General features: G+C 38.0%; 1 protein-coding gene across 9 annotated transcripts in view; it reads right to left on the bottom strand.

The window, feature by feature from the left end:
- Positions 1–6,502, bottom strand: part of gcgrb (glucagon receptor b) — a 32,799-nt gene extending 26,297 nt beyond the window's left edge. For 7 of the 9 annotated variants that reach the window (XM_077524640.1, XM_077524635.1, XM_077524641.1 and 4 more), the window contains exon 1: positions 6,129–6,502. The gene's annotated coding sequence lies outside the window, so the exon portion shown is untranslated. The remainder of the gene's footprint in view (positions 1–6,128) is intronic. The other 2 variants (XM_077524644.1, XM_077524637.1) reach the window with 2 other exon arrangements.
- Positions 6,503–14,650: the final 8,148 nt, after the last annotated feature.

Below are 14,650 nucleotides of genomic sequence, written 5' to 3'. Positions count from 1 at the left end.
TAACTAAGGTTGGGACGATACGGCTAAACTACGATTCAATACTGTGATGATATTTGGCTCACGATATCGATAATATCACGATATCTACGATTTTTGATATAGTAAAAAAAAAAAAAAATAGCAATATATCACGATATGTGACTATAAAAGCCAAAAAAAATGCCCATAAAAAGGAAAATGTCTAATTATGCATTTATTCAATGCCAAAACTTTGTACAATGTACAATTCTGTATAGTGCCTCACTACCTCTGACCCCGGGTTTTCACTGGATGCGGTTGAGGTGCGGTTGCGGTGCGGTCCGGCGACGCAAGCAATTAGATTCCATTCATTCGAATGGTGCAGTTTACACCGCTTGCGGGTGCGTTGCGTGTCGACTGCGGAAGGCCTGCGGCGTGCCGCAAGCCTTCCGCAAGGATAGACCTATTTTCTATTTTTGCCGGACGCCGCAGCGGTAGGCCTCCGGCAAATGGCAAGCTAGCACAAAACACATCGAGCGGGACAGGAAGACCGAGGCAGTTTCAAAATAAATTTCAGGTTACCTTTCAGAATAAAACACTCGCCAGCTCCTATTTCGCAAGTTTTTCAGCAAAACGTGACGTGGGCGTCGCCGCCGGGCCATGTGCTCATTCACGGTTTAGACACCAGCGAACATGGACGAGGAGAGGTTTATATTGGAGGTGGAAAACCACAAAATAATATATGACACGGCACATCCTTTTTATAAGGACTGTAATGTATTGTCAGTTTGATGTTCGCGATTGCTTGTTGTGCCCGTCTCGCTTGCCGTACTGAGCGGCAGCCGGACGGGGAAGACAGAAATAAAGAGTGGACCCGCACTGACCCGACTCTCGTTATTAATATACTTTACAAGGACAACCAAAAAAAGGATGCTGCATGGAATCTCATAGCAGAAGAAGAAGAAAATGTTAAATAAAAAGAAGTCCACCTCTCGTTGTGAAATGCCACATGATCGCGCGCGCGCGCGCGGTCCCGCGAGACACGTTGGGAAGTGGGCGGCGACGGAGCTGCCGGACCGCAGCTGTGCGGAGCCGGTGTGGATTGACAAAAAAATTGACCCGTCCGGACCACGCAGTCAAGACGCACCGCACCGCAACCGCACCGCAACCGCATCCAGTGAAAACCCGGGGTTAAGCCTTTTAACTGTAAACATTGTAAAGTGAGACAAATTAAAGTGCATAAACATTTATAACATAACACTGCACAACTGGACACAATATATCGATATCTACCATCAGTGTATCGATAATTTATTGCAACAGAGAGCGCAACAATATACAGTGTTCCCTCGTTTTCCGCTGGGGTTAGGTTCCAAAAAATACCCGCAATAAATGAAATCCGCGAAGTAGTTAGCTTTATGTTTTACAACTCTTATAAATGTTTTAAGGCTCTAAAATCCCCGACCGTACAATTTATACACTTTTCTCATTGAGGCATTTACATGTTCTCACATTTCTCTCTTGTTCAAACATTGACAATGTTCAAACCATAAATTTTATAAAATGGGTATATTACTGTAAAAAAATATGCAAAATTGCACTTAAAAAAAAATCCGCGATACAGCGAGACCGCGAAAAGTGAACCGCGTTATAACGAGGGAAGACTGTATTGCGATTAGGGATGTTCGATACCACTTTTTTCAGATCGATACCGATACTCAGACCCTCAGTACTCACCGATACCGATCCCAACTTCCGATACCAGTAGTACATTTTGACAAATAAAAAAAATCACTAAAATATATTTTTCAACAAATATATTTCCTTTAATTTTGACACAAAAAAACAACAACAGCACAGTCACTCTTCAGTAGTCTTAATGCTCAAAATAAAACACAAAAATGCTCTTTTAGTTTAAGATTCACAATTTTGAAGTATTTCCAAACCGGTGAAGTTTTGGTGAAATACTGCTGCAAGCTAGCGCCAGTTACAGGCAAGGAGGACTCACTTAAGGTCTTCCCTCTCTGCCATCGGTCGCTTGTACTCGTCTGCGTCACGAGTACTCGAGTACTTGAAAAAAGGCTGGTATCGGTACTCGCCCATCCCTAATTGCGATATAGATTTTTTTCTCCCACCACTAATATTAACGTACTGGTAACATAAGTGCAGCAGTCCTGTCACAACATTTCTAACCCAATTGTAAACGACAACGTGTGAAACAATAACATTCTGCAAGCAAGAAAAACAGACTTTTGACGTCTCTTCGCGACACGGCAACAGGCAAACATGACCTCCTTCCTTCCCTGTGGTCATTGACAGCTTTATTTAGCCAAATTGGTGACATCAGCCTTGGCCGAGGAGGAAAATTATTAATGTGATTTTAGCATGGAGGGACACTTATGTGTGTTCACGTGCGCATAAATGCGTGAATGTGAATGTGAGCGAGACACAGCATGCGTCACAGACCGGTCACGGTTTGTGTTGATTAAATAAACAATTGTGTTTGTAGCGCAGACCTTCTCTCGCCATGCATGGATGGAACACACAAGCAGGGCACACCTCTTTACTGTTCTACTTTGCTTTCAAGCGTCACTTTATTTGCACTAAAAAAGTCATTTTTGTAAAAGAAGGTTATGGGGGGAAAGGAAATAATTGAACATACAATACTGTACTTACAAGTAATTCATTCATTCAACCATTCTGCTTACCCATTTCAGACTCACAGGACGCTGGAGCCAATCCAAGCTGACTTGGCGCATGAATTGGTCACAAGTCCCTCACAAGTCTCACATCCAGACACACAATCTCGCAGAATCAAATTCATACTATCACTGAGTGGGAAGTGTCAGGCAAATGTACCACTTCACCATAAGTTCATTTTCAAGTGCATTATGGCTAAGCGGAAACAAACATAAACTAAAACGGAAACACGCTGGAACCTACATTGTGCATCAGTTACTGACTTTGCATAAGAACGGTATGACAAGAGACCCCATGCATGGTCAGTCAACCGGAACCGGAACCCGCTAATGAATAAAGAACAGAGGCAGATCAAATGGAAGATCATACAAAGAAAAGAGATATGAAATATTCAGGACATGCTTTCACATAAGTCGGTTTCGCATTCCAAACACGTCATCAAGACTTTGAAACATTTAATAAAAAAAAATTTAAATAAATAAAAATAATAATAATAAAAACAAAGCAGCATTCAATCAGCAAGGACTAATACATATAGAGTATTTTCTTAGTCTATTAGAACTGACCAATGACCTACATCTGCTCTGGCAGGAATCATCGGACTTCTTATTGCGAGATGATATGATGATGAGAGCAGATGCTGTTGCCACTTTCATTCACTAGTTATATCATATCGCATATCACAAACCATGTCAGTAACTTTGCAGTGAGAAGATAAAACCACAGCAGGAGTGATTACCAACTGCATGCTCAACCATGGAAATTGACATCATAGCGTCGGTGGTGTCAAGCATGAATAAACCAAGGGTAATTATCAGCGAATATACAGTGAGGACATAATAGAGTTGAAACGGAAAGACAGGAGCCGCATCGCCAGCTGCTTCGACCTTGGATATTCACTCATCTCCTGTTACGTGTGTTAAACATTCAGTTCATTGTACTCTAAACAGAGTCTCTTTGGTCCCACCCTAAACAGAGGAAAATTTACACTTGGAAGAGAGTTAAAAAAGAAAAAAAAGAAAAAAGTCACTCAAGGGTTGAGGAACAAACCCACAACTTGAGGTTGGGAGACAAACAATCTACTCTGATACATGCAGCTTCTATGTGTTATTACACATTCTTGGTCTCCTTTTTGATATAAGCAAACAGTAGGAGTGGCATAGCTCAGGTGGTAGAGTGAGGCTCCTAAGCTAAAGGTTGTTGTCACTTTTTTGTTTGGTTGTTTTTAAATAAACTAGTACAATTTAGTCAAAATCTCTCTTTGCAAAATTTACTCAGAATTTCCGAGTGAAATACTTTAATAGTTTTTTTCCATGGGATACACAAATTCTCCCGTGCACACTAAAAATATTTTATGTAAAACTTATTCGGAATATTTTACTCTGTTTAGAATCAAATTTACTCTACAGAATGTTATGTGTTCTAGCTCGTTAGGTGTTTAGTTCCACCTGTTCTGGTCAGCGCAGTCACATGTGTGAAGTTGTGTCAACCAATCAGCTCCCTTCAGCCACTCGTGTCTTGTCCAGGTGTATATCATTTTCGCGTTAGTTTGCTTGGTTTTGTTCTGTCTTTGTCAGTTCATTTTCTGTTGATGTAGTTGCTAGTCAAGTCTCTTTGGATTATGTCTTGTTTTCCTTTTTCACTCAGTGACTTTGAATCTTGTTTTGTCGGACATTGTTAATTTAGTGTTTTGATTCTCCTTGAGCACCTTGTTTACTTTTTTTTTTTAAGAATAAGCTCTAGAGACTTCCGCCTGCCGAATTTGCCTGCTTGCTTCCCTTCATTTTTGCTACTGGCACCACAAAATCCTGATATTGTTGCTAGTATTCTAAATGTATTAAATGCTGAGTGAATGTTGCCGAATAAACAGTTGAATGTGCATCTACCACTGATTGGCTGGTGAGCAGTTCAGGGTGCACCCCGCCTGTCGCCCAAAGTCAGCTGGGATAGGCTCCAGCACACCCGCAACCCTGGTGAGGATAAGTGGTGAAGATGGATGGATGGATGGAAGTGACATGTACTGATGTTACATAGTCAAGGTGACATCACTCTCTGACATCACATGAATGCCAAGTCATAAAGCTTCAGTAACAAATATCTTCATAAGATGGTGTCAGATGGTCAAAGGTAAACATTCTTCACTTTCATGTCATTGCTGTTGTGTTCATCAAAAGGACAGTCGTACGCTTGCGTGCATGCTATCACATCAACTGGCTGGCCTGCACCCTGACTGTTTGTGAAGCCATCAACAAAACAACAATATTTACATACGGCAAATTACTGTTGGCCATGGTAATCTTAATCAAGAGGGGATAGAGAAGCCGCAAAAAATTTAAAAAGTTCCGCTGCAACAAATGGCTACTGGAGTACAATACTGCAACATCGAGAGCTCAAACACAACCAAAGTTGTTTTAACATTAGCATGAATGCGTGATCATCACGAACCATCAGATGGACTGTGGTCTCCCAAGTGCCCATTTCACTCATCTGTGATCTCCCTGGCCAAACTTATATAATTCGACTGGTGGCGAATCAAGTCAGCAGTGTTCACGCCCACAACGGCTCAAAATTGAGTTTTTGAGTGCAGCAAGCTGCGTACATCTACAAAAACACCAAAATCCCATTCTTGCACACAGATTTTGACCACACTTCACTCTTGACGTGCATTGGACAAAACAATAGAGCCCTCCTTAGCATTTTTTTTTTTTTTTTTAGATTTATTTACATGAAAAGTACTTTATAAATGATTATTTAATATTCATCATCATAAATCTGTGGTAGGACTAAGACTGAGACCTACAATTAAGATGATGTGATATATTCTGACTCAAAATTGAGAGAAACATGAACTCATTTGTCTTTTGTCACAACCTTTTGCTTATTGATCAATAAATTCCCTTAAAAACTTGACTTTTAACTACAGCAATAATGGCAACTAAGACTTCAATGTATATTAAACCAATAGTGTACTTTGAGTCTATTTTAAGATTCAAACAATTCAGTATGTTTACACTGTGTTTACGTGTTTTCGATTGTAACAAGAAACTAGAGTGAGTGGCGAAGCGGCAGGTTTTGCATAATCCTGCTGACTGGCTGAAAGGCCAGTTATTGTGATGTGGGTGAAAACAAAACCTCTTGGACAAGGTTATTAGTGAGTTCAGAGAATTAACACAGATTTCATACTGAATGTGATTACCGCAGTTAAAATAACTTTGACGACCACACTTCCTGAAAGGTATATCACACATTGCTTTATGACAATGTAAAAAGTCATAATAGACTCCTGTGTATGATGATTTTATCCCACCGTATAAAGTAGGTCTATCAATTCCACAGTAATAACTTATTAGGCCCCACGTTTGCATAAAACTGAATGAATAATAAGCCCTAATTTCAATTATTATTATTATTATTATTATTATTATTATTATTATTATTATTATTATTATTATTATTATTATTATTATTACCTAAGCTTGCGGATGTCCTCAGTCCTCACCCTCCGGGACACACGCACACCTTCGGAGGTCCATCACAATCCAGGCACGATCCAAGGCGCGCAACCAAGACGCATCACCAAGTGCAGTGAAAGGAAGAAAGAAAGAAAGAAAGAAAGAAAGAAAGAAAGAAAGAAAGAAAGAAAGAAAGAAAGAAAGAAAGAAAGAAAGAAAGAAAAGGTAGGAATGTAAAAAAGAAACTGAGCTGACTGACCTGTTTGGTTAATAAATCAACTCTTCTACGCTCTTTCTTGATCTAGAAATATCTTTTGCGTTGAAGGAGTCTCGCTGTTGTTACAGAGAAATTGAAGAATAGAATGAAAAGCGTCTTGGCGCGTTACACTCGAACACGATATCTGTCACGTAGTCAAGACATTTAAGGTGCATTCCGGTTGTGTCTTTCAAAATAAAAGCTTCATTACAATATGTGTCAAAACAGCCAAAACGCGTATAGCAATATGTGGTTAAACTTTTCAAAAATAAAATTACCGCTCCGAACTACTTTGGGAGTGAACAATACTACCGTTTGCTTTCTGAATGTGAGCTGTGCAAATAATGCAAGTGGGTACACTACATTCTCAAGCTCCAAAGATATATTTTATAGGATAATAATTTTATTTGAGGCAAAATTAAAATATTGAAAGAGAAGCCAATTTCTTTACATTTTCTCAAGACAAAAAGTAAAAAAATAAATAACAGTGTCAACAGACCTCAAGTTACCATTTCAGCTTTTATTTCAAAGTAACTCCCTTGCCGGCTTTAACACAGTGTTCTTCACATAATTGAAAGTTATACATTTAAAAGCATTTACGAACAAACTAAGGACATTTAAAAAACAAAGTGAAGAAATAAAAAGTAGTTTACTAAAATTACTGAAATAATATAGTACATAGAGTGCAAGCTAGATCTCTCCAGCATGTCCTGGGCTTGTCCCCGGGCGTCCTGCCAGTGAGACATGCCCGGAACACCTCACCAGGGAGGCGTCCAGGCCTAGTTTCTACGCAGCCCTATTTTATCCTCAGTGGGCCTCTAATGAATCCCTTTGCCAGTTAAAAGTGATTATGAAAGACAGCAAACCATCATGCCTACCTGTATATGCAAATGATATGCAAATGCAGCAGCATCTGGGCTCCTCTTTTCAGATGGCTCCATCTTTTTAAATTGCTTTAATGCCCACTGTGACATTTAATCTACCCCTTTAGCTCACATTCACTAGCAAATCTAAATATAAACACATTTTATAGTTGTGTGGGTGATGTCGTGTTTGGGGTTTGAAATTGAATCTCGGGCTCAGCTCCGGCTTGACTGTGTGGAGTTTGAATGCTCTCCATGTGCCTGTGTGGATTTTCTCTCTATACTCTCGCTTCCTCTCTTCCAAAAATATGCATATAAGGTTAATTAAAGATTCTAAATCGGCTTTAGGTGTGGGTGTGAGTGTGAATGGTTGCTTATTGATCGTTCCGCTGTGGCATGAGGACAATAACGGAAGGGGTTTGTAAGCTGGTGTGTTTTTGTTCATACTACGTTTGTCACAGGAATGTGCAAAAGTATAGCTTTGTTGTTTTAATGATATTTTTCCCGGTGCAGTAAATATACTGAATATTTAGAAATTGGAATATACTGTCATCATTTCTGTCCAACTCTCAGAATAATAACGGCCAGCTGTTCAGCCATTTTTAACTAAGGAACAGGCGCTAACAATCACATGGGCAAACAAACACAACAACAGCACTCTGCTGACTGTTTTTTCATGAGGCCTTGGTGGAATTTTGCTGTATTGAGGGATGTTCAAGGTCTATATCTTGCTCACACTCACTGCTCACTCTCGCATTGTTAAGATAAAGCCGATGTTAGCCCAAGCATTTTGCGCAGTACTAATGTTATGGACAGAAAACAAGAGAGCAATCAGTCACCCTTCATCACATTTGCGACACTGACTCTCGTTCCTGTTGTTGTGCGTTGCTGATTTTTTTTGCAACTATATTCCAATATGGTGCTTCCACAAATGACAAATAAACAGATTCTGATTCTGAGTCCCCAACTTGCATGTGCAAATCAACCTCACTATACAGCTCACTGGAAACCTTGGCAAGCAATTGATCACGCGCGGTGTGCGAGCGAGTGCCGCATGACCATGGGAGCAGAGCAGGGACATGCACCTTTGGAGGGTCAGATACTCAAAGTAGAAGAGGGGGCACGAACAGTTACATTGTCACTGTAGAAATAATGTTCTGGGAAAAAAAATGGCATTTCACACTACTGATGAAAACAGAACAAGAAAAGATGCTTGCTTAAGGACACCGGAGCATTGAAATCGACAGCAAAGGTGTGCTCCTTTTGCTTACATTGAAATTTTGATGTTCATGAGAATTCAACCCACAAATAAGTATTTTGAGTGCCCATTATATGCATTTCATGGCCGCAAATGGGCATTTCGTGTGCATGTAATTTCTATTGTGTCTATTGTGTCTGGAGCCGCAAAATATTTGAACATTGTGATGAACAAAACAGTGTGTTAGTGTTAGTTTAATGTAATGAGGGCCCAAGAGCTAATTAATGTCATTTATGGACATTATGTTAATTTTCTCCCTCACTTCTTCCTTTTTTGGACATTTTATGGCAATTGTTTTTTTTTTCAAATATTATTCTGCGTTTTGTGCTATCAATTTTCTGACATTTTTAGCAATTTTGTGGTCATTTTATGGTAATTTTCGGGGTTTCTTTTGTTTTGGGGCATTTTAGAATTACTTCTTGAACGTTTTCTTTTCTGCCTATTCTTTTTTTTTTTTTTTTTTTAATCTATTTTCTGACTTTTTGGCAATTGCAAAGATATTTTAAGGTATTTTCCTGGCTTTCTTCTTTTGTTTTAGGACATTTTATAAACATTTTCTTTTCTGCCTTTTTATCCATCCATCCATCCATCCATCCATCCATCCATCCATCCATCCATCCATCCATCCATCCATCCATCCATCCATCCATCCATTTTCTTGACCTCTTATTCCTTACAAGGGTCGTGGAGGGTGCTGGAGCCTATCTCAGCTGGCTTCGGGCAGCAGGCGGGGTACTCCCTGAACTGGTTGCCAGCCAATCACAGGGCACACAGAGATGAACAACCATCCACACTCACAAGCACACCTAGGGACAATTTGGAGCGCCCAATTAACCTGCCATGCATGTCTTTGGAATGTGGGAGGAGACCGGAGTACCCGAAGAAGACCCACGCAAGCACGGGGAGAACATGCAAACTCCACCCAGGAAGGCCGGAGCCTGGACTCAAACCTGAGTCCCTTTTTATTCAATTCTCTGATATTTTTTTTTAAGCATTTTCAGGGACATTTTATATTAATTTTGTGCTTTTCCACTTCCTTTTTAGACATTATGTGGTCACTTTTTGGAAATTTTTAGACAATTTTTAAAACTTTCGTCTCTATTTATCCGACAACTTAAAGATTTGGACTATTTGGATATTTGATATTCATTTTTATTTAATAAATATTTCATTTAAAGAATATTTTATTTAAAAACATTTTTAAAAATGTAAAAAATAAAAATAAAAATATTTTTTTTTCTATTTTTTTTCTTTTTTTTTTTCTTTAGAGGTCCACATGGAGCAACAGGAGAGGTTCTAAACAGCCACATTTGGCTCCAGAGCCGCAGGTTGCAGACCCCTGTCTTAGATGTTTGTTGATCTTGAGTTTTTTTCCAGAGATTTATTCTTTTCTGATAAATGTAACACACAATTGAAAAAATCTTGATATGAGAAGATGGCACACCTTGTTTATCAAAATTACTAGCAGTATCAGTATTTGATGTCGGTATCTGTGACGACTCAAGTGTTGAATACACGTACTGGTATCAATCTGAAAAAGAAAAAAAATGGTTAAATGGTGTTATCAAACATCCCTCATAAAATGTGTAATTAATTTGTGATTAATCACACGTACACTATGAAAGTCATGGGATTAATTCAAGGATTCCACAAGAAATTATAAAGAATTTCCTTTTCAAATGTTTTTTTTAAATAACTGATTTTCTCATCTTTTCTTTTTTTTTTTATTGTCAAGTTCTGGTTTTCCTTTTTTTTTTTTTATCTGAATTGCACTCGTACATTTTCTTTTAGATTAAACTACCTTTTTAAAATGATCATCATTATTGTTATTTTTATTATTAAACAACAATCAGATCACTGCATCTGCACACAAACCCAACGGGAACAAATTCCAAAGCTACTTCTAGCCGCGCTGCAAAAGACTCATGGTTTTTAGTCAGGTGCCGTTTGATTCAATTTGAAAATACTAAAGAAAAAAAAAAATTGTTGTGGGCCTTGCTGCCTACCATTTATTCATATATTAATTCATTTTCTACCACTTATCCTGTTCAGGGTCATGGGTGACCTTGCCAGTTAATAGGAATATCTTCACTTTTATGTTCCCTAAGTGAAAAGCATGATCTACTTCATTGCAATCAGGCAACTGACTGTCACATTGGATAACATTAAAAAAATAAAATAAAATAAAATTCCGACTACCAAAAAGTGATGTTGCTTTTATAGGCTTATTAGCCATCTGAACTGTGGAATGTGTTCTTAGCAGTTTTGTAGCAGTTGTATCGCTCTATATACTGCACAGTCTTATAACTTTTGGGGAGCTGGAATCATTATCAAAAGCACCAGTTTGCCCATTCAAATTGTATTTTTCTGCTTCTGCATACTGACAAATTAACTATTACAGAAGCAAAATTTGCGTAGTTAACAATACTGATCATTTTAGGAAATAGGAATAACCCTTATGTTGGGAGTGGTCGAAAAAGTTAAGTACATTATGTTTTTAATTTAGTAAAAAATGTACATTGTTGACAAACACATTCACAAAAGCTATCACTATGTAAATACTTCCAAACCGACAGTGCCAACCTACCTGGACATAACAGGCTAGTAGGAACCCAGCAGAAGCACACTATGTCGCAGAGGCAACCAACTCACTTCACTCGACAATAATTCACTGTCACCTTCCAAACAGCATCACTTCCCCACCTTTGCATCTCGCAGTTTAAAATGTTCTGCAACTGGTGTATAGAATTACATATCAGAGACATTAATTAGTATAGAAGTATTGTTTTGTGGTGCTTACATTGATTTTTTCTTACAGATTATTATATTAAATATTGCTGTATCATCATGTCTGTTTATATGGCGAGGTTTTCCATTGTATAGCTTTCTGGACAGCAGCCCAGCCTTATTTTAAATAATTATTAGTCCTCAATATGTTGGTAAAAGTGATAGGAAACAATTGCAGGAAGATACATATGAATGTGTGAGAGAGATTTAAACTGGAGGAATATTACTAAAACTCAGGACCTTAATTTACCAAAAAAAAGAAAAACATATAGGCTATATTGGGGTAGTTTAGATTTCAGGTAAGCGTAAATCAAAAGAAAGTGTGTTACAGGTACCACTAGTATGTGGGCTCCCCCTAGTGGTGAAAGAATCACTGCCTCCATACAGTTTGGTTGTTAAAATTTTGAATAACATTTTGTTTTAAAACTATTATCCATTCATCCATGATCTTAACCGCCTGCTCCTCACAGGGGTCACGGGGCTGCTGGAGCCTATCCCAGCTGGCTTCGGGCAGTAGGCGGGGCACACCCTGAACTGGTTGCCAGCCAATCGCAGTTAAAACTATTATTAAAACAATTATTTAGATAATTATTAAAACAATTAGATAAAATTGTCATTTAGCTTTTGTGTACAATACATCATCAATCAATCATTATTTAAATAGTTTTTGTTGTTTGTTTTTTAAACTAATGACCGTAATTGCCGGACTATAAGGCGCGACTTTTTTCACACGCTTTCAACCCTGCGGCTTATACAATGATGCGGCTTATATATGGATATTTTCTGACGGCCGCCAGGTGTGCTCGAGCAGAAAAGGTAAGAGTGAGACAGGTGGAATATATGTTTCGAGGAAGACGCAAGTTTAATGTAACTTGGCGCTTTGTGCATGACTAAAATGAGCATGAACAACGAATATTTTTATTGACAGACTCAAGTCCATTAAGAACAAACAAATAATACAACAAAATACAAGAAAAAAACAACAACAAAAAACATACTAATATAAGAACACACATATAAAATAGCCCTTGGTTTAAAAAAACATACCGCTCATGTAACCAGTATTTCCAGAACAGACCCTCATCATGGAAAATACAAGAAGTCTCAGTGACTTTTACCGGTATGTGATTTTTAACCAGCCCTGTTAGTGCTGTGTTACCGCCATATTGCTGCTGTGTTACTACCGCGTCACAGGCACTGTTTGGAAAGAAAAGCTATAAGGTATATTATTATTAAACCTTTGAAAACTCTTTCTCTGTCCCATCTTTCTTTGTGAATATCTTGTGTATCAATATGGGCACATGCGGCTTATAGTCAGGTGCGGCTTATGTATGGACAAAATGCTTTTTCCTTTAGAAATATACTGGGTGCGGCTTATAATCAGGTGCGCCTTATATTCCAGCAATTACAGTACTTTACCAGGAGGCATGCAAGCTTGGACAGTCACTTAATGGAGATGCCATCCCCTAAACAAATCCTATGATTATGATTCTTATTTAAGTCCAGGGTTCACATTCACCCTAAATATATGCTCACAATTCAAATGAGGAATTGTTGTCAGGAGTGCAACATAACAACATTCGTCTAGTTCTCACAGTAGGACCAGAGGTTGTTGCTTGGTGCTTATTTTTTCCTCATGCCTTTGCGCAGGAGAAAAAACATTTCTATTACTTTTGCAATGGGTTGGCATTGTGTTGCCATCTCCCTCAGCAATGCTGTGCATGTTGTACATGCCAGAATCCGACACTGTCACCATACATGGAAAAGCAAGACTATTGATGGAATTCTGCAACTAGTGGCAATCTCATAACGATTTATCAGAGATTTAAAAAAAAAAAAAAAAGTCTTACGAGTCATAATATTTGGCAGATGAAACCAAGGTAATTTGTCTGAATACTATTTATCCCTTGAAAATAGAGATAATCTGGATAAAATGTCTAGTGCATGCCATATTTTTGTGAAACCTCTTAAAGCAGAAATTCTTCGATCACATCTTGATTATTATACAATAGGCCAAATCCATTCTGGTGTATAAATTAATGTAAAACAAGAAAAACAAATCTTTCTGGACTTACAGTAACTGTAGCACTCCGCCCTCCCAAGGTGAACTGAGTTTTATTCCAAGCTATTCTCCTTTTGTTTATAAACACATCATTTGCTGCAATTGTTGTTCCCACATCATGTCCTTGCAAGTGTATGAGCGACTTCAACACATAATTATGGCATGTCAATTACAAACAAAAGAAACTCACGACATGAGCCTTTATGAAAATATACTGCATGATGTCTGCAAAAGAAGAACTTGTGTTGAAAATACAGTGATGTTTGGTTTGGAAATTGAGTTTGAAAAGAGAACAAAAAAACTCAAGCAGGATGTTGAGGGTAAAAGACTAAAACTATAGGCAGGAACCTTGATTTCTTCCTCACTTTAGGAACCGTAATTCTTGTGTTAAACGCACACTCGCACCGCCCCATGCACGAGCTTGACACGGAGGCTGCAGTTATGCTTTAGGCCAGAGGTGGCAGTCATGAGTAAAAAGTGGTAAAATCCACAATGTACCTTTGCCATTTTCCTCCCTTTTGTCATTTTCACTAGCTTCAAAATACGATGCATAGAAAAGATGTGGAAAACAAACAAAAAACAACTAAATAATAATGCACAAGGCAAAAGCGAAAATGGATCACTTGTGGATCCCTCAACATGCAGTCTTCTTCTTCTTCTTTTTTTTTTAAAGCACCGCAAAGTATAGCTGGTTCAGAAGTCTACCGTGTCACTGGCTACCTCTGCCATGGATGGGCATACGTGAATGATTATAATATTTATTTGATGGGTCTATATGCCACCATCTGTACCATCAAATTTATAAGACAGATCACACTATCAAAACTAAAATATCCCTTGTTTTGCATACATTAGATACATAAATTTGCAATGCTGTTGGTCTTTTTATTCTATTAGTGAAATTTCATATTCATAAAGCTTTTTTGTTGTTTATTCCAGTTTTAACGTGTTTTTATTGTTAAATTGAGTCTCTGAAACCGGCAGATAAGGGTAAAAGGATTTTTGACATATACTCTAACTTATTTATTTGAAGTCTGTCAATTATGTATCTATATTATTCACTTACATAATTCATGTTTTTCTTATGTGTTGTCCTTTCTTGTGTAAAGCACATTGAGTTGCCTTGTGTATGAAATGTGCTATACAAATAAACTTGCCTTGCCTTGTCTACATATTATGTTAATGTGAGATCTTTGTTTAAATATGATGTAATTGGACTGGAATGTCTGATTGTATTTCTTTTGTTCTCATTTGTTGTTATATTGACAGAGGGTGTTATTTAATGTTATTGTTATTTGTCCAACTGAATATCAG

The sequence above is a fragment of the Festucalex cinctus genome, chromosome 6 (genome assembly GCF_051991245.1).
Source record: "Festucalex cinctus isolate MCC-2025b chromosome 6, RoL_Fcin_1.0, whole genome shotgun sequence".
In the NCBI taxonomy this organism is placed as follows: domain Eukaryota; kingdom Metazoa; phylum Chordata; class Actinopteri; order Syngnathiformes; family Syngnathidae; genus Festucalex; species Festucalex cinctus.
The sequence above is the reverse complement of the archived record's forward strand: the minus strand, read 5'-3'. Positions and strand labels throughout refer to the sequence as shown.